This window comes from Thunnus thynnus, chromosome 24 (genome assembly GCF_963924715.1).
Source record: "Thunnus thynnus chromosome 24, fThuThy2.1, whole genome shotgun sequence".
Taxonomy (NCBI): domain Eukaryota; kingdom Metazoa; phylum Chordata; class Actinopteri; order Scombriformes; family Scombridae; genus Thunnus; species Thunnus thynnus.
This window is the reverse complement of record NC_089540.1, coordinates 5,756,183-5,780,707: the sequence shown is the minus strand read 5'-3', so window position 1 is coordinate 5,780,707 and position 24,525 is coordinate 5,756,183. Positions and strand designations below refer to the sequence as shown.

The 24,525-nt window shown below is 39.8% G+C and overlaps 1 long non-coding RNA gene across 1 annotated transcript; it reads left to right on the top strand.

Moving 5' to 3' along the window:
* The first annotated feature begins 14,606 nt into the window (after positions 1-14,606).
* Positions 14,607-15,319, top strand: LOC137177172 (uncharacterized). Its single transcript, XR_010925994.1, has 2 exons — positions 14,607-14,993; positions 15,139-15,319. It is a non-coding gene; the product is annotated as an uncharacterized lncRNA (long non-coding RNA).
* Positions 15,320-24,525: the final 9,206 nt, after the last annotated feature.

The window sequence follows — 24,525 nt, the reverse complement described above, 5'->3', positions numbered from 1 at the left end:
CGCAGATTTAGTGATTGAGACCATAATGTCTCTTTGAAAAGAAATGACTGAACTTAGTATTTCATGAGAGAAGTTGACGCTTTTTGAATGAGAGTCAGTTGCAGCCAGCATGTAGCGACTGTCGGCGGCATTGCACTTTAAGGCACTTCCACGCATCAGCCTCAAGCTGTGGTAGTTGCTACTTGGTAAAAACATACTTAAACCTGCTTTATTTATTTTTCAACTTCTTGGAGGGACTGACATATTATCACCTTATAAAGACGATATTGTGAATGTGTTAAGAGACAGTTACACATCTAAAAGACATGGAGTGACATTATCATTCATTTGGAGATGTGTTGAATGTTAATATGTTAATATTCATCTCCTTTTAACACTGTTTTGGTCTCCACCAACTCCTACAGGAAAAATCTGGCTTCTAGCTGCTAAATTCTTCACTATGTTCACCAGCTAGTTGCTAACTTTCTTTCTTTCTTGTTGTGCAGGTAGTGTTCAGAAGGTTTTTCAGAGGTTTTTTGCTTAGAGTGAACCAAAGCAGTAGATTTGAGGGCCATATACCAAAACAACAGCTGAAATAGACTATAACGCTCCGCAGAGCTGAGGGGAAATGCAGCTTGGGGTGACAATTTTGTGTGGATTCATCACTTCCAGCAACCTCTTTCACATTACTTGTAGCCATTTGAGCCATTTTTAATATACAAATATTGATAAGAGCAGCTTTAACTTTTATGAGAAAACCTTTTCATTTTGCCACTCTGTGTCTTTTTCTACCCTCTGATATAAAACAATAATGATTTTGTCTATATCCAGTTCATAAAAGCTTTCGCGGTCAGCGTTTGAAACTCCCTGCCTCTGGTCACTCTTTTCCTGTAAAGAGTCCTCTAGCTTGCAGGAAGTGATGCATTTTACATTTGCAGTTTGTTTGGAATTAATAAAACATGGAATAAAATGAACAGCAACAGCCGCTACTGCATACAAGGAAACAGACAAAAAAAAGGAACCATCTGTTTTAGATTTACATGCATATCAATAGCAATAATTTTTAAAAGAATATTTGAGGTCTGGGATTTCTTGGTATGGAAACTTGAAGTGACAGGTTATAGCTGCCTCTGATGCCTTTGCAGATAACATTTGTACAGCATTCCTCGTCTGAGCCATGGAGTCATGCACATGTGCCCACAGGCTGAACTGCTGAGTAAATAACAACTAAATAAAAGAGACTGTTGAGCTGCTGATGATGTGCTTACCCACTTTATGCTGGGATTGCATCATGAAAACATCAGCTGTTGCGTTTCACTCGCCCACCAGATTCCACCAGCCGCCACGAGCTGCTGATCTGTAGCCAGCGAACAACAGTGGAAAGACAGATTGCAGTCATCACTTACATGCGGAGCTGAGCGTCTGCAGGAACGACTCTCTCAAAACTTTGTAATGTGCTATTTTGCCTGGGCTTGCATGACCATGAAAGCCAGCCAAACCATAAATAACAAGTGGCAAAACATCCAAAATGAAAATGAGTCAATGTGGGGGGGAAAAAAAAGAAAAAGAAAAAAACATTTCAGCTGACGTTCAGGAAACAATTACTTTTGTATAGATGCCAGATTTTGCACAGAACGTGACTAGTTTATAAAATAAATCCCACCGTTCACTCTGCACAGGAACTTCAAGTGGATATCGACAGGTGTTAGAATAATCACCAACCCTCCATTCATAATATAAGGAGGCAATAACACAAAATACTGGCCAAACTATAAATATAAATGCTCGCTGTCAAGTCCACTTGAAGATAATTGACTAGGTGCTACTGAATCCTCCAAACAATAATGCATTATTGAAAATACAAGACAGTAAACAGTGGGCGACTGTATTTGTCATGCCTGGAACATCTGCGTGGAAATAAATAAAATGTTCAGAGGGAATGTTGTCTGAGAAAACACTAATCTGAGCTATGAGCTCGTCGGCTCACCCTGTGCCAGAACTCATAGTCCGGTTACTCTGTTGTCCTCTCTCTTCCTCCCAGAGAGGACACGTCAGTTCTCGTCAAAAATAAGCATAAGGCCTGTTACTCTCTGGCCACCGGAGAACCAACGAGTGGGATGCAGTTTCTCAGCTCATTACGGAGCAACAGTCTGCCTTATTGGTGTCACAAAGCAACACCTTGGAGAGCTCGCACCACAAACAGCACCATCCTCTCAGAGTGAGCAAAGTATACATTCATTTAAACTTCATATTTATCCAGTTAAGGGGTTTGTAAGGACTTACACGCTTATTTCAACAACTTATATAAACAGAAGGCTTCAACAGCTGCTGACTGGTGCTCTGCTCACAGGTTTCTTGATTATGGCATTTGCTGTGTCTTCAAACAGCTTAAAATGACCTATGTTTAAGTTCTGTAGCAAAGCAGAACGTAACATGATGTTCTGACACTGCTGCAAATAGTCCTAAGAAGGAGGCTTCTTGTCACTTTCTTGTCACACGGTTGTGTTTATATTCAGGGTTTCTCACTAAAACCGTTCGGTGATGCTGCTGCGTCACTCAGCATCTATCTAGCTTAGCTGCAGTTTATGGGTTCAGCTGAGTTTACTGAATGTTCTGACCTGAAAGCTCAGTGAAGCTACATGTACAGCAGGTTTAAGTTGAATCACTCACGGGGACTTCTGGTGGCATTCAGCTCATTTCTACAGGACAAACCATTTTAGTCCGAAGTTTAAACAGCAGCTTCTGAGGATACAACAATGGAGTTTAAAGCTTAATATTTTTACATTAAATATGGATCAAATGACTGTGAAAGGGAAAACCCGACTTCAAATGAATGATAATGTTGCTCCATGTCTGCTTAGTGTGTACACAAACTGTTTGCCAACAAGTTGGCTATATCACTTGAAAGGTGATAATATGTGAGGGTTGTGTTTGTTAACTGTTACTGCTGCCCTTCAAGAGGCCAACGCACATTTAAGAAACACACACATTTATTCCAGAAAGCAAAGTTTTAAACCAGTCTTCAACATTAAACTGCAGCTAAGCTAATGACATAGCAACCACCCAATTTTTTCTTCCCTGCCTTTAACTGAATTCAACATTTCTTGGCACGTCAACCCCACCAAATGTCGATTAGCGGAATACCATGAAACTATCAGAAAAGGGACTGTGCTACCCACTTGCTTGTATAAGTGCATGTCCTCACGTTTATCCTAATAGAGCACAAGATACAAACATGACATATCAATACACTGTGCCATAATACCACTAGTCAAAAACTCCCCAGGGTACCTTTAACTTAAAATTTGTTATAGTGGAAATAATCGAAGGTCTAATCGCTTCCTGTTACAAAATGCAAAAAAAAATTCTCTTTTTATGCACCTTTGCACCTTTTGAGCAGATGGTGAGAGGTTAGTTACAGAATAGCTCCCCTGGGAGCTGACAGTGTGGCCCTGAAGTGGAAGTGAGGTGTCTCAATGTGTTCTACATGAATCCACAAGGGTGTTCTTCTTCAACAGTAGCTTTCTTTCACCTTTTATTTTCCCCACACAAATCGAGAACATTGAGTTTGCAGCTATTAATTTTGCAGCCGGCGTGTGAAACACACACATGTTTTGAACATATAGTACAGAAGATAGACTCCAAGGTCTCAGTGCGGCCTCTAAGGTGCAAGGCAATTTGTGGTGCTTTGACTAGCATAGACAAGCTAAAAAGGTTAATAATGAGGGTAAACAGGTCTGTTTAGTACAGCCTGTTTAGTACAGCCTGTTGTTTTTTTCAATCTGAATACAAGTATGAACTACAGTAGTTGGAATACAGCTGAATGAATCATTTTCACATTAGCAAGACGTGAGCTGTTGGACACAGCATGAGACGGGGGTTGAGAGGTGTCATGTAAGCAGCGTGTGGTAAGCAACGTGTATCCATCTTGAGTGTCAATACTGGATATATTTCAGCCATGCATTTAAAAAGGCAATAGTGGAGACGCTCAATGTGCTGTCACTTTAAGTACTTAATCAATATGTGTGTATCTATTTTATAAGTACGATATATATGGGTGCGTCAATGATAGAATTTCTGTCCCTTAAAGATACATGTATATACTTGTTAAAACAGTATAGTGGTTCATTCAGGCCAGTGAACTGCTCTGAGAGGAATCTGGATGTCTTGGTGATAATTACGGACTTATTGCACCAGCTTTGGTGTCAGGAGCCAACATATTGGTGAGTTCACACCCAAAATTACCCCATTTTCCACCACAAGCAAGCACCAAAAGCCAACTGACTTAGCTTAAAACAGAAAGGACAAGGACAGAGAGACACTGGAACATCCAATAGCAGGCAAAAGTCAACAGTGGCCTAAAAGTCCAATAATGCACAATCCACAAATGGTTTTACATCTTGCTTGCCTGTGGTACCAAAAAGAGAGATGGGGAGGGTTTTGTTAAAATGTATTTATGATAATATAGTGCACCCTTTCAGTCCTTTCTAGCATCTTTATTGGATCCTGGTTGCAGTGAAAACAGGCTTAGCAGAGCAGGCTAACCTTCAAAGGTCCAACTTTTTCCACCGTCTCCTTGGGGAGACCCAAGTTAGCTGAAAGACCCACCAGCATGTCATGGATCAATATTTGAACAAGTACAAAGGTACCGCCACACTCCGGTACTACATCCGCATTACTGCAGCTGCTTCCACACATGACCGAAACCCCCGAGATACCTGAACTATTACTACCGTTTTCAGAGCGAGAGTCAGGACTTCAGACCTGGAGGTGCTGATCCACATCACATTAAGCCAAACAAAAGACTGCTCCAGTGCACATCAGTGATCACGGTTCGTTGAAGCCAAAAGGACGGTGGCATCGGCACAGAGCAGATACCACCCGAATGTCAGCGAACAGTGAACTCTATCCATACCTAAGCTGCACCTTTGAATGTCACAAGGAGAAAGAGGAAAAGACAAGGTGGCCTTAAATAGGCTTTGCCTTCACACCAAGGACACTCAACTCTTACTCAGAGCTTAGAGAGACCACATGGTGTCCTAGAAGTCCATACTCCCATAGGATATGTTGGGCCGCACAGTCAAAACTTTTTTCCAAATCTACAAAAAAAAACACAAAATTAGCAAATTCTGTGAGGCTCTGATTTTGCGTGAGTGGGTTTAAAAGCTAGCCAGGACTGACTCCATATCGTTTTTGGTAAATATACAGAAAAATAATCTTCAAGAGTTCTTCAAGTACACTTAAACTCGTCAAGTAAAACGCATCTTCAAATGTATCGTTTTCCTGTCTGCTCTATGAGAAATATGGAAACCAGAGATAAACTAGTGATGAATTAGCGCAATCACCAGCCAGCAAATCATTTTAACTGTGTACTCTACGTCTCTAAAGTACACAGAAGCTATGATATAGGCTGTGAGGTTAGACGTTTATTAGGTGGGAGGGCACTGTGTATAGGTGTGTGAGAGTGTGAGTGTGGTAGGGAAATCAATATTTCATCTCATCAGGTGTTTATCTGAAGAGCTGTGCAATAATATCACTGATGGATGGTTAGAGGTGGTTTGGGAGAATGCACATTACACTAACAGGTCAAGGTCTTTCACACATAATGCACACACACATGCAGAGAGTGAAAGAAAGAGGGAGGGAGGGAGGGAGGCAAGGACTGGAAAAATTGACAAACTGAATTTTCCTATTCTTGAGAGGACATCTGAGCCTCATAAAGACAGAAACACACTCACACACACTCTCTCACACATACACATGCATACTGTAATGGCAGTGGGTAACCCTTAGTAATCCCCTGTCTTCTCTGTCTCTCCCAAGCAGCTGTGGCACTCATCCCTAGTGCCTTTGAGTGTGCGTACGTGTGTGTGCGTGTGTGTGTGTGTGCGTGCGTGTGTGATCCCAGAGGGATTCCACAACAGCATAGCTGACAGTGATGATAGCCGACAGATTATTACTAGCTCTGTGCGCTCATGTACACATATATAGGCTAAAGCAACCCACTGTGTGCCTTTACACTTCAGATATGGAGGGATGCAGACTACCTGGGAGCAGTAAAATCAATTTTAAGCGATTTGTCAGCAGATTTGCCAATATTTCTGATGGTTAAATGCTTTTGAGCAGTTTTTAAAAAAAAAATCACCTGATGGATTGAAATGAAACCGACTCCGACTGTGCTATGATGATAAACAACCTGGGAATCTGTGTGTGTGTGTGTGTGTGTGCATGTGTGTGTGTATGTGTGTAGGAGTGACTGAAGGGATGTGGGTGGAATAAAAAAATGTCAAGCAGTACACACTTGTGTTGACAAGCGCAGTGGGAATGGCAGTGTGTGCAGAATGTGCTTGTGTTCAAGTCTTTGTGCATGTTTGTATGTATGCAGTTCTACATTTCTACATGCATATATACATACTTAACATACTGTACATGTGATAAAACCTGGGCGTTAGTATTGTCATATCCTGCACTGAGGATTACATATAGGGTACAACAACAGCACTATTGTGGCTAAATATATAATTGAGACAATATATATGTAATATATACTGAAAATTTGAGAGTGTGACCCAAATTTGTATGTTAAAAAAGTCAAGATAATTATGTATTCTATCTATTACACAACACCAAAAATCCATATAAAAATATAACATAAACATAAATAAAAAACTACACTACCAATGCTGCACAGAAAAATTATATAAAACTACAGCATAAACCAGTGAAACATAATGCTAATCAATAACCTATACGGCAGGTAAGGGAATCACTAAACATGTCCTCCAAGCTTTGGCTTAGCAAACAGACCATTAGCTAAGCTTTCTGCCCATGCTATGGGAGCCAGTAGGTCAGCCTGCACTGAAAGCCTGTTGAGTACACTTCCATCCAACCAGCAAATCTGTATAAGTGCTCAGGAAATAGGCCGTGACTTGGGAGCCTGAGGGTTCGAAATGTGGGCTTGTGACAGGACGATTGCTGGTCTGAAGCCCCGGAGTGGCAGGTGAAACCTAAGCAGGTGGACAGAATGAATAACACTCTCCGCAGCTTTAAACGCCTTCTGACATGCCTTTGAGCAAGGCAAAACACTGACTGAACTGCTCAGAAAAACAGAACAGCAGGTACAATATAATATAAGAGCAGCTTGGAAAAGTAAGAGGAATAAATCAAATTGTATTCAACAATAACAGCAAGTCTGGTGCAACCACAATAATGTATATTAATGAAAAGTAGAGTTTTGAAAACTGGTAGATAAAGTGTCAAAATCAGTTCGGGTTTTACAGTCAAGTGGTTGGTAATACAGCGCAGCTCCCAGCTGTGATTGTGTGAATGTGTGAAAATATTCTCCCTAAGGCTGCTGCAAGAGCCTGCTAACAAGAACGTGTTAATAAGGGTTAAATAAGAGCTGAAGTTCGAGCTGAAGTTTCACTCCTTTCTTATTCCACTCCTCTCCTGTCTTTGTCACATCTAGGTGTTTGCTAGTGGGAGTGAAGAAGAAAAGAACATGTAATTCCTTCTATTTCGATTGTTTTCTCAGTTTCACAGTGCACGAGGCCCTTGATCAGACAGGAAAAGCTTGCGTATGCATACTCTTAGAATTAGCAAAATTAGGGATTTTTAGGGAAATCCGGTGCACTGTGTTAAAAGAATCCCTATTTTTGTATGCCACATGCACTCTAGACAAATGAAAGGTACGCACGTACAATCCTGAATGCAACAGAGATACAGTATGTGAAAGCTACAGTAGTGAAGCCTTTCGTAGAAAACCCATGTCATAATCTGTATCTGAGATTAAAACTGTGCTATGGGCCTTAATCCTTCCCCGGAGCGCGCACACACACACTGATGAAGCCAGGCACCATAAATCCCACTTAGGCGGCTCTGAAGCACGCTTTAATTGAAAGCATTCCACATATTTAAAAGGTGGCTGTCACACTGCAGACTCGGTAACTGTAAGAGTGTGTGCATGCAGTGGAAGTTTATCTGGGATCAGGAGAATCTGAGAAACAACTGCCTGCTTGTACTGCACTGTGCCAGTACGTGACATGCATGCACGGTTGTGGACATTTTTTTTTTTTTTTTTTTCTTTTAGCACTCAAGCTACAGCGCTCATGATTGAAATTTAACACATGAAGGTCTAAAGATATACAGTCATCCTTCACCCACAGCATCTCTCTGTCTTTCCTGCCCTGTATTACACTCTTTTTTGACCTTTCCATGACCTCTCTAACTACTTTCCCTCTCGCTCGAGGTCACACATGTTAGCATGTGTGCCAACAGTGAAATGTACCATTAAGAATGTAGCTTCACAAGATTGAGCCTCCCATCATCACCTGACTCCACAGATTAGATGATAGTGAAATTGAGTGCCAGGGTTAAATCAAGTTGTAGGCTGGTTGGGCTTGTTTGTAGCTGGGTGACATGCACCCGAGGCAACGGAGACAGAGCTTGTGAGTAACACCGCTGTATCTTTAAATAAATCAGAAAACCGCTGAGAGCAGAATGGGATTTAATACACAGCGGGTAGGGAACATAATAGAAGTACAACCTGAAACATCAGGATACGGCATCCGGTCTGTCCACTCTGAAATTACATCATAATTTCGAAGGTAGGTCTGTCACACTGGATGCCAGTTAGCAGCATGTGACATCCTTAATAGAGGTGTGACAACTATGATGGCCAAAGATTTCACAGTTATACAAGCAGCAAAAATTGGAGTGAACTGTGGTTAGCTATTAACCACTTAGGAAATATTTGAAATTATATCTTGCAAAATAGTGAATATGTCTCTTGTTTTTAAAAGCAGTAAAATAGTATACATGCAGCAAATTTTGCTTAAATTTAACAAAAGATTGTTTTAAGTTCTCATTTATAGTGTGTTGTACAGGTCCTGTTCTTCATTTATCACATTACTTCAAAAATCTTGATTCTATATAGAGCTGCCGTGGTTACGGCATTACCACGGTAACACAATAATGTCATGACCGCCGCAGAGTCAAGCCGATCACCACTTCACCGTTGAGTGAGCAGCTTGAGTGATGGGACATTAGTTATTCTGTCAGACTTGACATAAAGAACGACGTGCCTGCCGAATGCCAACCAATATTCCTTCTGCAAAGTCAGCCTCTTAATGACAACACTTAAATAAAGATAGACATTTAGAGTATAGAGGCCAAAAGAGTAGACTACTACAGGAATAAATGCATTTGAAAAGTTTACCATATTGGCCTGAATATAAGAAGGTTTTTTTTTTTTTCTGGAAATACGTCTGAAGAAATGTCTTATATTCAGGGTCTAGACAATTGCGTGTTCACAACATGAGATATTCTTTTTCAATGGATAAAGTGGAGTGTTGCTTTATGGGTTGTTTGTAGCCTTAATGTTGCTAGGCTAGTGAATGTCTTAAAGTCTGTTTTCAGTAACTGTGTTAGAGTCAGTCAGCACTAAAAGTGTTTCGTTTGTCCAGTTTAACCTGCAAGAGTTTCTGAAGGCTCATGTAACGTGTTTTTCTGTCATGGAGGAAATAAATTCATGACGAGTGAAAACGAGTCCAAAGTGTCTTCCGATGTCTCTACTGCAAAAACGGAATATGTCAAGCTGCCAAATACCACTGTGACAGATGATAAAGAGCTCAAAAAGTGGGGGTGGGGGTCATCTTATAATCAGGGTCGCTTACATTTCGCATATTCAGGCCAATATGGCATTAAGGAACCAATTATTTTATAACATCTGAGGTTTAAATTATTTTTTTATGGCAGTCACCACAACAGTTTGAATGGTTTTGCTAATTTGCACAGTAAGGAAAAAATCAATACCGCTACAGCTCTAACTCTATTGTCTAATAAGATTCCACAATAATCCCAAAATAAAAAAAAAAATCATCAATCAATACGTCCCTTTAAATGAATTATATGTTGCCAAGAAAGGAGTGTAGAGTAGCTGAAAAGAAGTGGAAAAGTAGAAAACTTTGACAGATTTAGTGTGATTTCACACATATAACCATCTACTAGCACCATTGACATCGCGCCAGCCAAATTTCTCTTTACAATTCTATAAAAATCTATAAACTCTAATTTGCGCTCAGTTGTCAACAGTTCTCTGTCTTCTGGCTGTGTTGGTAAGTATTTCACGACTGCCAGTGTTCTGTTTCTTCAAAAAACATTTGGTTCTGATCCTTCATTTCTTAATGCAGCTTCTAAACCATTTCCTGAGAAAGACCGTATACAGAAGTGTTAGAAAGTTATTCCAACAAACGTTAGTGTCATGAAGGCCCCCACCAGTGCTCATTGTTAATGCTCCCCGACTTAAAGGATCAATCCGGTTTATTTCAATGTGACATATTTCTCATAAATATGACCATTGTGGCTCTATGGGTCATGCTAACTTTGCACTTGTGATCCCTGTTATAGAAATTCAAGGAAATGAGGACTTGCGCAAAACAACGTACATCGGGGCAAGCTGCGTGTGCCTTGTACATCTTTCCAAATAAACATGATTTCTACATGAATCATTTCAAATGCTTGTCTCTGAGTCCGACCGAAAGTGTGATCAAGTGTGGTGAACTATTATTCTCAATTTTAATGCACCCCCAAATCACTTATGTAGCATTACTTCTCATTATATGTCGATGATACCCAGCTGTACTTGTCTGTCAAGCTGTATTAAGCTAATAAACTGTCTTCTGTTCAGAACTGTTTCATATACATTGAGGACTGGATGTTCAGAAATCTGAAAAATAAAGTTGTTTAAGGGGAACTCTGCCGATTTAATACATCAAAGTCTCTTTACAGTTCTTAGTCAGTTGGGGCTGAAGACTACAAGTTGGAAAATTTTAAAAATCTGGAGGTGTTGAGTGAGAAAGAAGTGAGCTTCCCAGAGCTCTGCTTGAGACAGAGAGGATTATACATGTTTTTATCTCTACTTGCTCCGTTTACCTAACTAAACCACAAAGACTTAACATGATCCTTGTACTGTGAACGCTGTAGGGATGCTTTAGATTATACATTATACTATATATTTCCAGTGTTTTAGGATGTCTACATTGGTTTCCTGTTTAATAATGGATTCCAAGGTTTTGCTGATTATTCTTACAACTTTGCAGGGCCTGGCCCCAAGTTATCTTTTCAGATAGATTATGATTCTGCGCACAGCATGAGATCCTGAGGCAGAACCCTGCTGACTATCTTTAGGTCAAAGGTTAAAGGTATACTATGCAGGAATTTACAGTTGGTGTTTGTAAACACACAACAGTTGGCCCCTCCTCACTGTCTCAACCAGCAAGCTAGAGAGAGCGAGAGAGAGCAGCGGGAGAGCTGGCGAGAACAAAGCCATGAATCAGATAAATAAAACATTATTATCTGATTGTTTCATGGTGGTTACGTTCTAAAGCACAACTACCCACACACCCAAAGCTCCGCACAACCCTGCAGGAAGGTGCCACATTGATGGATTTGGTGTGAATGCAGAGCTTCATCTTGTCCGATGTGGCCTCTCTGCCCTGCATGTGTGTAGCTCAGCGCCACCCTCGGTCAAACAGACACACAGACCTGCAGCTCTTTATATATCCATGACACAGAGACAGAGAGCACGGCGGAGCAGAGGAGAGACGGAGACAGTGATGCAACCTGGTCACTACACTACGAGTCCTGACCTCACACCCTGCACACTGTGATTGTGCCAGGGCTACACACCCACTGCCCAAAGGTTGACACCAAGAAACATCCCGAACACAGTAAAATAATAAGAAAATACAGGGCAGAGCCTCTGTAGATCCATATATGGCCACACGGTCATAAGTGATGATTGAGAGGGATTACTTTTGTATGAGTCTATACATTGTTTTTTAGGAAAATGAAATGTAAATGTAAAGCCTTTTTTTTGAACCAAACAAGTTTTTCTGCAAAGATTTAGTGGATACTGGGCAATAGAGGCTTGTGCTGTTTACCTGCTGTGACGGCATATGTGAAATGTCACAGCACAGGAAGAGGCCAGGCATAATTTAAATGAAAGAAGTTCATACCTGGTTGCCCGTTGATACCTTAAGATGATAATGCACAGATATAATTGCCCTTCAGGATGAAATCAGCGGAGGGACAATCAGCCCTGACATCCATTTCACAAGAAATGGATGTGGACTCAAGCAGGGCACTCTCTGTACATTAAAAAAAATATTCTGATTAATATTATTTACACAAATATGGAAAGAATGCATGTAATTTCTCTATTTACCACATTTTTAAAGTGACACTAAATCTTCAGGGAACACTACAGTATTTTATGTGGGTTAAAGATAGTTAAACTTTGTGTGATCATATCTTAATAATTTGGCTCTTCTTAAGAAATAGAGAATATTTGCAAATTCCATATTTTTTTTCCAAAAAGGACTACAAAAATAGCTTCAGTTGTACAGCTGCAAAGTGAGCGACACATCTAATCTATAGCCCCTTTTACACAGACTGTTCAAGACGGTAATGTTGCGCCGTTATTCCGCCTCATCATTGTGTGTAAAAGATAGAAACACAGAATAGCGGGTCACTGTTGTACCGCCATTAAGCCGGCAACAAAGGTAGTCACATTGTCGGATTGACGTCTGTGTAAAAGGCACAGCCGGCGTTGCAGGACTACAGACACTCGATGCTGTTGTGTTAAATGAGTGAATAAAAGGAATTAATCCTATTTACTGCTTTCAATTTAGGTTTTCTACAAAAATAAAATAGTGCTGCGCTTGCTAAATCTGTGAGGAAACAGTTTGACAGCACTGCATTGCTGTAATGTTTAAACAATAAAACTCAAATTAAACTTCTGCTTCTTACTTTGTACCCTCCTCTGTGCTCAAACTCCTATCGTTCTGTCAAGACAGATGTCTGAACAATCACACAGGAGGGAATTATCAACAATTTGTGCTCTAATTAACTCTGACTTTGGCAGTTTTGATAGTTGGAACATTTTGCTTTTACTGCTGCAACTCAAAATGAGGAAACCAGTCTATTAATTAAATCACTTTACTTATAAAATCAATTATAGAAACACAAGTCGGGAAAAAGAAAAAATACTTTTCAAGGTCAAGTTGAGCATAAACTCAACAATAGAGAGAGCTTAATTGATTTTCTACCATGTGCCTCTGCTTGTACTCTTTGAAAAAAATCACAACCTGTTCTCAGATAAGTAGAGAATAGTTAGAAATGTCTCTGAGGTTCACCAAACCCACTGTGATCTCCGATTACGGCAGAATGCCCAGTGCATAGCAGGATCCACAAATTTGGCACTGGTTAAAGTGAAGCTCCCTTGCTCAAAAAATGTCAGATGGAGAGGAATGGAGCCAGACGAAAAAACAGATAGCAAATAGTCATTTTAGCACCAGGCACGCAACCAAGATGCCTGAGCTGACAAAGGTTTGTTTTTCACATAATTTTAAGGTTCAGTGATTGCAATGACAGTCATTACTGCGAGGAATTCGACCTTGTGCATTCTCGACGATGGTGCATTAAATTAATTTTGGGAACATGACTGTCTGTCTTACATGGGGTGGAAGAATATATTAGCATTATAATATATCAATAAAAGTACGGTAAAGTGTGTAATTTTCATCAATAATCTGTGCATTTCTCACATTGTGTATGTGTACTGGAGCGTACCGAATATTTCATATAAGCAGTGGAACAAGCTCACGTATGTTTGTCACAAATTGACTGGAGAAGGTGTGATTGAAAAGAAACAAACAGTTAAACTTAATAACCTGACAAAACGAAGGAAAAAGTTAATAGGCCATAGCAGGGGAACAATTTAAAAGATGACAACTTTATAGTGTTTATTAGTGTGATTGCTGCCACTCGTCTATGGGAGCGTACAAAGGTTTATGATTGTATATAAAGACATCTAAATCTCAAATACTACACTCGCTAAGGAAATCATACTGTCCCCTGGTCAGATGCTCAACATGTTCAGACAAGTAACCATGAGTGCCACTATGCAGCCTTTGGGTTTTGGCTAATAACTGATGAGCTGTAAGGTGTAGAAGAAGAAAAAACATCTCTGTATATGAGTTTCCCAGGGTTTCTGTTTGTTTGTTTTTTGCATATTCCTCTACATATTTCAAAGAATTTTAACCCAACTTGGCACATACCATATTTGGATAAGCCAACCATCACTTAAACAACATAAAATGCAATAATCTTTGGATGCACTCTGCAATTGCAATGATTTAATGATTGTAGGGTTAGGGTTAGGGTATTTAGTGATGATATGATTTCATACTATTTTACCCACCACTTCACCTTGTAATGAATACAGTGTTGTGATCATTACACTGATTTACTTCTGCACATTTCATCATTGTATGACAGTATAATATCATCTAACATAATTTCATGTTCATGGCTGTAATCACCCTATCAGCTTTCAGCATTGGTTTGACAAAGTCAAGAATGCTCAAATGTTTTGAGTATTTGTAACAAGAATCAAGGGTCTAAGGGTAGAGAATATCATATAAAGCCTCTGAAGCAAAGTTGTGATTTGTGACTTTATAATAAAACAGACATGAGATAACTAGAGATCTTGAAATATTTTGTAAAATTTTCAACCCTTTCAGCACATACCAACTATAATATGTGTAAGGTTAGGGAAAGATTGCAATTATGGCAAATAGAATATGGTGAAAGGATAAGGCTGTTGATTTCCTATAGTTTTCTTATTGTTAACAACCTCATGTGCAGAGCCAAACCAACAATGTTCTGACAATCAGTTCTACTTACAAGACCTCCGTTGTTGTCCAGAAACTATTTAGAACACATCAATGTGTCATGATCCCAGCCTAGCCGTGTCTTCCTGGTGTTTTTCCTCTGCCTCCCTGTCTGTCTCTGTGTGTGGGGTGGACATGTCTGTTCTCTGTCTCTCTCTCCCTCCACACCTGCTGCTCATTCTGGCATCAGCTTACCTGCCTGTCATCAAGCCATCACCACTCCACTACAAGGAGACTGCACAGACAGCCAGTCTCTGCCAGATCGTCATACCATTCACGGTTTGTTGCACACTTCTAGTTTTGTTTCAGTTAATTTCTCTGCCTGCAAGATCATTTCATTGCCAGCCTTCCTGACTAGTCTGCTAGTTAGTTAGTTTGTTGGCACACCTGCAGCTTGCCTTACACCTGTTCTCCCTGTCTTCAGGATTACCTGCCTGTTTGCGCGCCTCGTCTGCCTGCCAAGCCCGCCAAGTCAGCTCTCATCCTCAGGATTCCCTCTGCCAAACCTTTTCCCAGATTCCTCCTGCTCACCTCAGCCCTAACACCAGCCAGTCTCCATCTCCCCATCTCTGCCTGCTCAAGCAAATAAAGACTTTCTGGTGTCATGTTCCTTCACCACAAAGAGTTTTGGGGATGTTCATTTGTTTAGAAACGGCTCCAAAGACTAACAGTGATCATGTCAGAAGTTCTCTGAGAAATTTACAATGTAATACAAAGTCAAGAGGTTGTTATGAGTTCCACACGAAGTCGCCTTATAAGGAAGCTCTCCAGAGACTGAAAATGTAATCGCTGTTATAGTCTTAGTCTTTAAGCTTCTTCTAAACAAACTAACGTGACCGTAATCTTCATGGTGAAGGAGTTACAAGGTGCTGTACAATGCAAACAATTGAGAGAAAAATAAAATAGAATAAAAAAAAAATAAAAAATAGATAAACAAATAAAGAGTTTAACAACACATAATGTCAATATAAAAACAATAAAACCATAAAAACAACACAGAAGTCAGATACAACGATAAAAACAGTGAAAGCAACACGGAGAGCAATCACACATTACAAGATAAAGTGGTTACAAAAAAGGTGAGTTTTTAAGAGCTTCTTAAAACTATTGACTGACTGCATTTTTTATTACTAGGGGAAGATGGTTCCAGAGGGAGGGGGCCACAACCGTGAAAGCACGGTCACCCTTGGTCTTAAGCCTAGATTTTGGGACAGCCAGAAGGCCTTGGTCAGTAGACCTCAATGATCTTGCTGTGGCCAGGGGACACATATATATATAGTGGGGCCAGCCCGTGTAGTGCTTTGTAGGTAATTAAAAGAATTTTAAAATCAATTCTGCATTCTATTGGTAACCAATGTAGGTTGGCCAACACTGGTGTGATGTGGGCCCTACATTGTGTATTAGTTAGCAGTCCGGCAACCACATTTTGGACCAACTGGAGCAGAGATACAGAGGAGCATAAAGATAAGTCAGGCTTTGGATACACGCACAGTACTTCATTATTGGTTTAGCTCTGCATATTAGATTTGATGGTAATAAGAAAAATATAGACAATCACCTACATTATCTTTTAAAGGTATGATTAGGTTTATGCAGGTAAAACAGTTTAAACATTGCTTATGGTTGGGGGAAGAAAGTTTGGGAGCAATTGGTCACCAGGAGTACTGTGGTTACACCTTGAATATTCAACTTTTGATGGACTGAAATGTCTTTCTGTTATTTTACCTGTAAATATGCAATCAAGATTTATCTGCTTATGTTGAGGAGCTTAATCAATCTTGTCAACATGTAGGGCAGCAGCTGGAAGCAGGAACATCTGGCAGCAATCACATTTTCTCTGGAAAATGCATGTGATTGTTGTTACACTTCCACCAATTAAAAAAAAAAAAAAAGCTTAACACAGAACGGTTTAAGGCGGAATCAAATATGGAGCAGCAACACACATACTCTGACAAATTCAAACATCTGCAACAAAAACTACAGTTGTAAAGACTGGACTGTAAGGAGAGTAAATGCAACAACAGTATAAACTCTGGAGTGCATCCAGTTTAATTGATTCCTCAGATCCCATGGTGTCTGTTAAGCAGTAAGATTTAGGTGCACAGTGGAATGTAATTATATACAGTGAGTGTTAAGAAGACCTAGCAGGATAAACAGCCTGGAATAATTGTTGGGTATTCTTTAACTGGAAGGACATCACAAGGCAAGCAGAATGATTTTGAGTTTTATTCAGCTGTTAGGACAACTGATAACGAAACCGAGAAAAAATATTGCAAAATTACTGACTGCTCTCTTCTCTCCCTGTTTTTAATGACTTTTCTGTATATAGCTAAATGAGTTGCTGTGGTCTTGACCAGATCTCCCTTGAAAGCGATCCCAATCTCAAAGGAACTAACCTGCATACACTGAAATCAAATGAGAATGAAGACAGATTTTTAAAAAGTAACAGGGTTGTAGTACTACAAACACTCACTGGGAATACTTTGGCTACAATGGGCTTTTCTAGCTCAGTAATTGGAAAGATTGCTTAGAGCCTGTAAAGCCTACTTCGCTGTGTTTGTGCTGTGGTTACCAAGCTAATTAGCGGTAAATAAGCAGCTAGTAACTACCTTTCTGTTTCTGTTATGTTGTTTCGTGTCTTACATAAAAAAAACGCTTTTCCTACAGCACTCATGCATTGGTAACTGTTGTTGAAAGCAATACTTCCCTCTTTGCTCTTCACTGGAGCGATGTGAGGCCTTAAGTGATGGTGACTCTCTGGGGTATTATTGTGAACATGTGTGAGTGCTAAAGTCATATAGCTGAACAGTGTATGGAGTCAAGATCAGTTACTGAGGGTTGGCTTTAATTGAAAGAACTCCACCGATGTTCAGACCACTTAGTGTTTCTAATTATCTTACACTGCAATGGCACTAAAAGAAGTCTTTTCACACAAAGTGTGATGTAAGAGCAGTATGTCTTCTTACTATCCTTCCTGTCTTCTGAAAGGATTAACCCTGCCGGTGTTGCAGGCTTTGTGCCAAGAATGCAGGTTCAAGTCTCTCTAATGACCCTAAGTAAAAGGAACTATCAATGATATTACAGAAACATGACAATGATACTGTGGCATTGGAGAACAAAAACACTGTACATTATAATTAGTGTACTCACTTTCAACAGTGAATACTCTTAAACTCTTATTTATATTCTCCTTCTCCTCAACTGACATTTCAACTCCTTCAATCTCTCTTCAATTGATATTTCAACTCCTTTCATCTTTCTTCAACTGACATTTCAACTGCTTTCATCTTTCTCTTCAACTGACATTTCAACTGCTTTCATCTCTTTCTCTTCTGCTGACATAAATGACAATTCAACTGTTTTCATCTCTTACTGTTCACTTCTTTACCTTTGAATAACAACAAAAAAACATCTTCAGCTCTTCCAACTCTCACCACTTCCACTATTCGTACACAATTTACTTCAACTGCTTTCAATGCCCACACTCCGTCCAACACTTTGACATCATTTTTCAGCTTATACACTTGAACTTGCACTAATTTCCACTTCAAGTGACACTTCCACAGGCTGAGACAACGAACATTTGGATCCCATTTAGAAATAAATACCCTACAGGTTTTTATATTGATTTAAATCGATGTCAGATCTCTCAGTTACCTTTAGCTGGCTGTATACTGACTGCCACTTAAGTATCTGCTGACACTATGATGTTTTGAATGCTTTGCAGGTGCAAAGACTTGCAAACTAGATGAATTTTAAGTCAGCTTGCCTGTATGCTGTTTTTATCCTCTATCTCTGCCTTTATTATTTCATTGGTGCTTAACTATTGGTAAAGAGCTTTGTAAACATTGTTTTTAATAATACTATATTAAAAAACTTTATTTTTTAAAGTACTTTATGTTAAAAGTATGTGTTTCTGTGTGTGATGTGGGTTCACCTTGACTTCATCTCCACTGGATCCCTCCCACTGCTTCCCTGTCGCCCTCTTAACCACCTTAATGAAACGTTGAAAAGATAGCATAAGGCCCACTCTGAATCACAATCACTTCATTTGCCACGTAGAGGAAATAGATACCAAATTGTCTCGGGGCAAAAGGTGCAGATATCTTGACAAATCTGAAATTTCACAAGAGTACTGACACATACGATGCGAGGAGAACAGGAAATTCTCTAATAAGGTAGCAGGAACGACTGCACATGCCCACAAGCAGCAGTGATTTGGGTCTTGACCCTGACATCTCGTAAATCTCCAACTTAAATAGAAACTCAGGAAGAAAACACATTCACAGAAAAATAGCTCCAATTTCCTTCTCTGGGAATGGCTTTTTGATAAAGATGCATACATGAGATCAAGAAATGCAGATGGCTTAATAAACATTTTCTTATCTGTGACCATGAGGGACAGAGTGGTGAACATTCAGACATATTAAATAATTTGAATGAGGTACTAAGAAACATTTTCTCCAGCAAGTGATACGGCCTTGAAAGCTACTAGATCTGTAGCCACCCTCGACTCAGACGCTGCTTTTAACCAGGCTCCAGAAATACCCAGTCCAAGGTAAGGCCTGCCCACTCTCCTTGACAAAAAAGGATTTTATTTGCTGTTTGTTTTTTTCCCCATCAAAAATAAACATTTGTATTTCCATCCGCAGGAATGTCAGGGGGATTTATGTGGTCCCCGTTTTGTGTCGGTGGCCTATTTAATGCTACAGTGCACACACCTCACAATGTGAAATGAAAGCATGGCTCTTTATGTAGACAGCCATTTCCACTGCCAATCAAACTGACAAGTATACCGAATTCAGATTCTTGGTTAGTGCATCTTTAGAAATGCATTTCCAGGTATTGATATGAATCATATTTCCGGTCTGTAATACGTCGAATTAGACCCGCTAAAAAGCAACAGAAAATGTGATGTAAAATTTATCAAAAAAATGGGACTCAGGCCTCACCTGTGTGGCAGAGGTAGTTCTGAGGCCTGTAGTGCCACTTGGTGGACAAGTTTGTAAGCAACTACTCACTAAAGTGTCTTCTTTGGCACTGCTTTTTTTATAGTCCTTTACAACAGCTTAAATTCTATAGCACTCAATGTGTACACACAGCATGAGTACTTTTTACTTGGTGTCACTTTGCCACAGCTTTCTAGCTCAAGGACAGTTAAATAGAGACAGATATATGAACTCTTGCAGGGGCAAAAGCCATGGCTCTGTTATAAAATCCTTCCCAGATTCCACTTACAGTAGGGTTTTTTTCTAAAAATCCAGAGTATCAGTCCTTCTGTCAAGTGATTGGGTAGTGTGACATCTTTAAAATATAGAAGCCTGCTGGTATTCCTATTTGGATGCTCTTGTTATTCAGTCATCTCCACTTTAAACTCTTTGATCTGAGTTTCAGGTTTTTTGAGGAGATCTTGTCAGGTAAAGATGGGATTAGAAAGAAACCATCTGACAGTGTTTTCGCTGAAGGTTAACTCATATGCACCAGCTCACCCACACATAGTGCGACGTAGTTTGACTAATTTGACTGAACTAACACCTACAGGTCATCATTTACAATCAGCTAAGCCTATCCCCCCTGGCTCAGCTCTGTCCTGCGCTATTTTGATTAGGCTAATCGGGGCTAAGTATATACCAATCTTTTCAGGAAATTGAATTACACATTTGATGGTCCTTTCTCGGTTTCCACCCCCCAAAGACATCTAGGAGCTTGGCTGAGTAAGGAATCTATTCCATCACATCTCTGGTTCTCTGCCTTAAGGCCATGAAGCCAGGACAACATTTTAATGTAATGGCAGGGGGACATGTTTCCTCGATAAGAGACGGAGAATTGTTAATGTGCCAAATCCATTGTGGAAAAGAAGCACAGCGACTGGTTTGAGCTCAGTCCAATCAGCTATGGCTCTAATTTATTCAGGCATCTCAATATCCATGGTAACTCTTTAAACATCCCTTTTGCAATTATTAGTGTGCCGAGATATTTGTAGCTTGTACATATTTGACAGTCCATGATACCATTTCGTAAGGGCTAAAAGTAAGGATTAATCATTTTATTCAGCTAACAGAGACTGATAGCATCACAAGCATTGCAACCACACCATCAGAGATGACTCAGAATACAGCAATTGTGCATTGCTTGAGGCTATGTCAAGGGTTGCAGAACACTGACATTTCAAAATACATATTAACACTGACACATTTTAACACTGCACATACATCAGTGGTAAAGCTTATTTTAAGTGTAATTTCCCTCTTGTTCAGGTAGAATTTGCATTAATCAAGACTGAGATATTGTAGCATAAAGTTTAGAAATTCTGTTTTTTTTATGTGTATGAGTAGGAAATGTATGTGACATTTAAAGAAAAGGCAATATGCCCACTGACAAGACAGCAGAGCATCATTCATTTTACTTTTTTCATTCAACACATAATAATTTGAGCTTAAGTGCATCAAAGAAAGAAACCACAGCACCTCCATACTGTATATATCACTAAAAGGTGACTCATAATTTTCACAAGATTATAAGAAAAGAGCTGCAGGCTATGGAGAGATGACAACTCTGACATTTAAAAGAAGGGTTCTTTGCAACACAATGGTAAGTGTGCGACTGAGAAACACTCTAAATTGTCATTTTCTAAATCACTCAGAACTCTGGGTCTAAATTATAATGCTCAGATTCTGGCCCCTTTTTTCACAAGATCACAAACTGTTTAAGGTTTAGAGAGTGACTCTAGCAATTTTAACATAAGTTACAAGGTACTGAGCAACCACTTAATACTATGAAACTACTGGATTTCTAGAACTTTTTCCACTCACTTTTAGCATGTAAAAAGGTTTATTTCAAGGGTCGATCAATGAAAAAAATCAATCTCTCAATCAAGGTTGGGGGCCCTCAAAAAATGAGCTCAGCACATCTTCCTTTCATTTTACAGTATCTTTCTACCATACAAGAACCTAACAGGAAAAGAACACTACCTAACCCGATCTCTTCTAAACTTGGCTCTTTTTGAATTTAACTTCTATATTTTGGGGCACAAACTAACCCATGAAACAGCTTCATTGGCCTTATACTTTACACATGTTAAATGCTCTTATCTATGCCCTGACAGATAAGTTGTAATGCTTTCATTTTATGCTTATTTAGCCAAGATATCAGTTTATTTAAAACCCATAGTCAGTGTTTTATAAGTTAATGTACTGGCTAGTACATCCATGATCGCCTCACACAGTGTTCAGTTGGTAGTAAACAAGTTAGTAGATTATCTCGCTAGCAGAAGTACTAGCTCGGCTACCTGCATCAGTCATGCAGTCCTCTCCTTGTAGGTCGTAGTTGTCTGTTGAAAGTGTCCCCTCTTGCTTTACATGTTTAGTTGGCTGTATTTCTGTGGCAAAGAATGCAGTAAGTGTGACAGCGGCTTTGAGAGTCCAAACATGACCAAGCCAGAGTGTAGTCGCTGGATCCTGTTCACCAATACAAAGCCAGATTGCACAGCCTGAGTGCATTTACTTTGGGGCATTTTCAGACCTGTGCTTTTTTGTCCGGTGGAATTGGACTCTAGTTAATTTTCCCCCTTGGTGCAATTAGTTTGGGCAGATATAAACACAGCAACCATACTCTGCTGTGGAACAAACACCTGCACCGAGACCGTTTAGAAGACATGGTCTCGATCCAGTCCCTGGAGCAGTTCATTTGTGGTGAACGTGACCCGACCTTGATCCAACCCAACTGCAAGGCTTACTCTACAAGTTTGAGCTAAAGAGCTCCCATAGCCAGCTGCATTTTGCATACTAGGATGCAGCTGAGCAAAATCAACAGTTTTCAGCAACTAGCCAGAGACTGAATTGAGGTCCAACCTGCACTAGTGCTACGAAGAACATTGGGAAGATAGGACCTTCTTCAAGACCTTCCTGTGTGTACGTTTTTGCGCCCATCCCAGACACAACTAACCAATGAGAGGAGTGAACATTCTCACATGGCTTGTATTGATGTATTTTCATTCGCTTGAATTTTTCTCTGTGTGAAACACAACCAAGGGCATAACGCACCAAGTTTACCGACATCCTCAACAGACTTGGACCAGACCAAACGAATGATAGTTTTGAAAAAGCCCTTAGTTTGGCTTATATCACTGTTTTACAGTAACTGCAAATTTTACAGTATTTCCACATTTCTATGGCTCTCAGGTCTTAATTCAATTTAAACCCAATGTGTGGTGACTATATTTTGGCTTTGTAAGGCCTATTGGATTCAATTATATTGGTCATTGGTCAAATATTTATATATATATACTCCAAACTCTAATGCACAGTGTCATTTAGTATCTGTAATCAGTACCTTGAAAAGATTTTTTGATGGAGTATATTATATGTACAAGAAATCAACAGAACACCTTTGCTCCTCAGATTTGGAATAGGTGTAAAAGCAGCTGTAAATTGCATGACCAACTGATTTGCTCCCATTATAAGCTCGCTTGAAAGGGCAACTCAGACTCATCCATGTTGTGCCGGCTCGGTTGTTCCTCCCACTTAAATGCACTCAATTTTGACAGAAGTAGAGGGGTGCCATCACTTAATTTAGCGAGGCCTTTCAGTGATTTCACTCTGCAAATGGTTCAGGGCACCTTGCCACTGCTTCAACCATTATGCCTCTCTATCATTAAGGACAAGGTGTAGAGCGGTCCCAATTTGCATGACCCTCTACTGAAGTTCAGAAATAGTCAGCGAGGATGTTAAGGCTATTATTTAGAGCAAAGTTGTTTATGGTGGATAAACATCTGACATGATGTTAAGGCTGAGTAGAGTTTATGTTCGTTATCTCTGGCCCTACACTTTAATAACCACTCACTCCCTCTTTCATTTCTATCTTTGGTCAAAGACACAGACATGAATGAAAGTATTTCAATCCAAAATTATTTTAGCAAATTAGGAAATAAGCTGTATTCCTTTTAATAGCCTGAAGAGCTAGTGCTTTATATTCGAGGCAAAACAAATCTTGCATGCCTCAGGTCTTGAAGCCATTCAAAGCCCTACTTGAAGCCATTCCAACCACAGACTACGCCAAAGACTTTGTTCAAAGTCAAACCTAATTTATTTCAGCTTTTGACAGAAGTTGCTGGGTTTCCAGTCAAAGAATTTCAGGGAGAATGTAATATCTCTGAGGGGCCATTACTCTGCAGCAAAACTGAGCAAAAACCGCAACACAATTTCCCACCCAGGAAGTGTTATGGAGTAATTCAGTGAAATATGTGAAGTGAAAAACCGTTGTGAGGAAAAGCAAGCAGAGGGAGCGAGGCGGACAGAAAAAAGGATGCTGTTAAAGAGTTGCCATTAATGTCAGGTCGCTGCAGGTTATTGTTGCTCTGTCCCAGGAGTAGAGGCCGATGAAGTACAAAAAAGCAAGAGAGCAAGATTCTGTCTCACAAATGACCTCTTGTTTTCTGTCTGCTCTGTATTATTTAAGAGTTTTGAGGAAAGTCAGGTCATTGTGGCGAACATGTCAACTGGGCAAGGCTATTTTCTTGCCACTGGGTGCCACACAAATTGGGCCGGCTGAAGCAAACCTACTCCTGTTTTCACTGTTGTGTCTGTTGGTATTTCCACCTCATTTTTCAATCGGGGTGGAGAAAAGAATAATAGCACCTATATTCACAAGATGAAAGCTTTTTCAGTGCTGTCTTCTGCATGAAGACACCTGAGTAGATAAACTGTACCATCTTCCAGTGTTAAAGTGAAGCGAACAGTAAAAGGAACCATTGAATATACAGTATTTTTCACTGGATATTGTAGATGCTGACTGCTGCATGAATGAATTATAC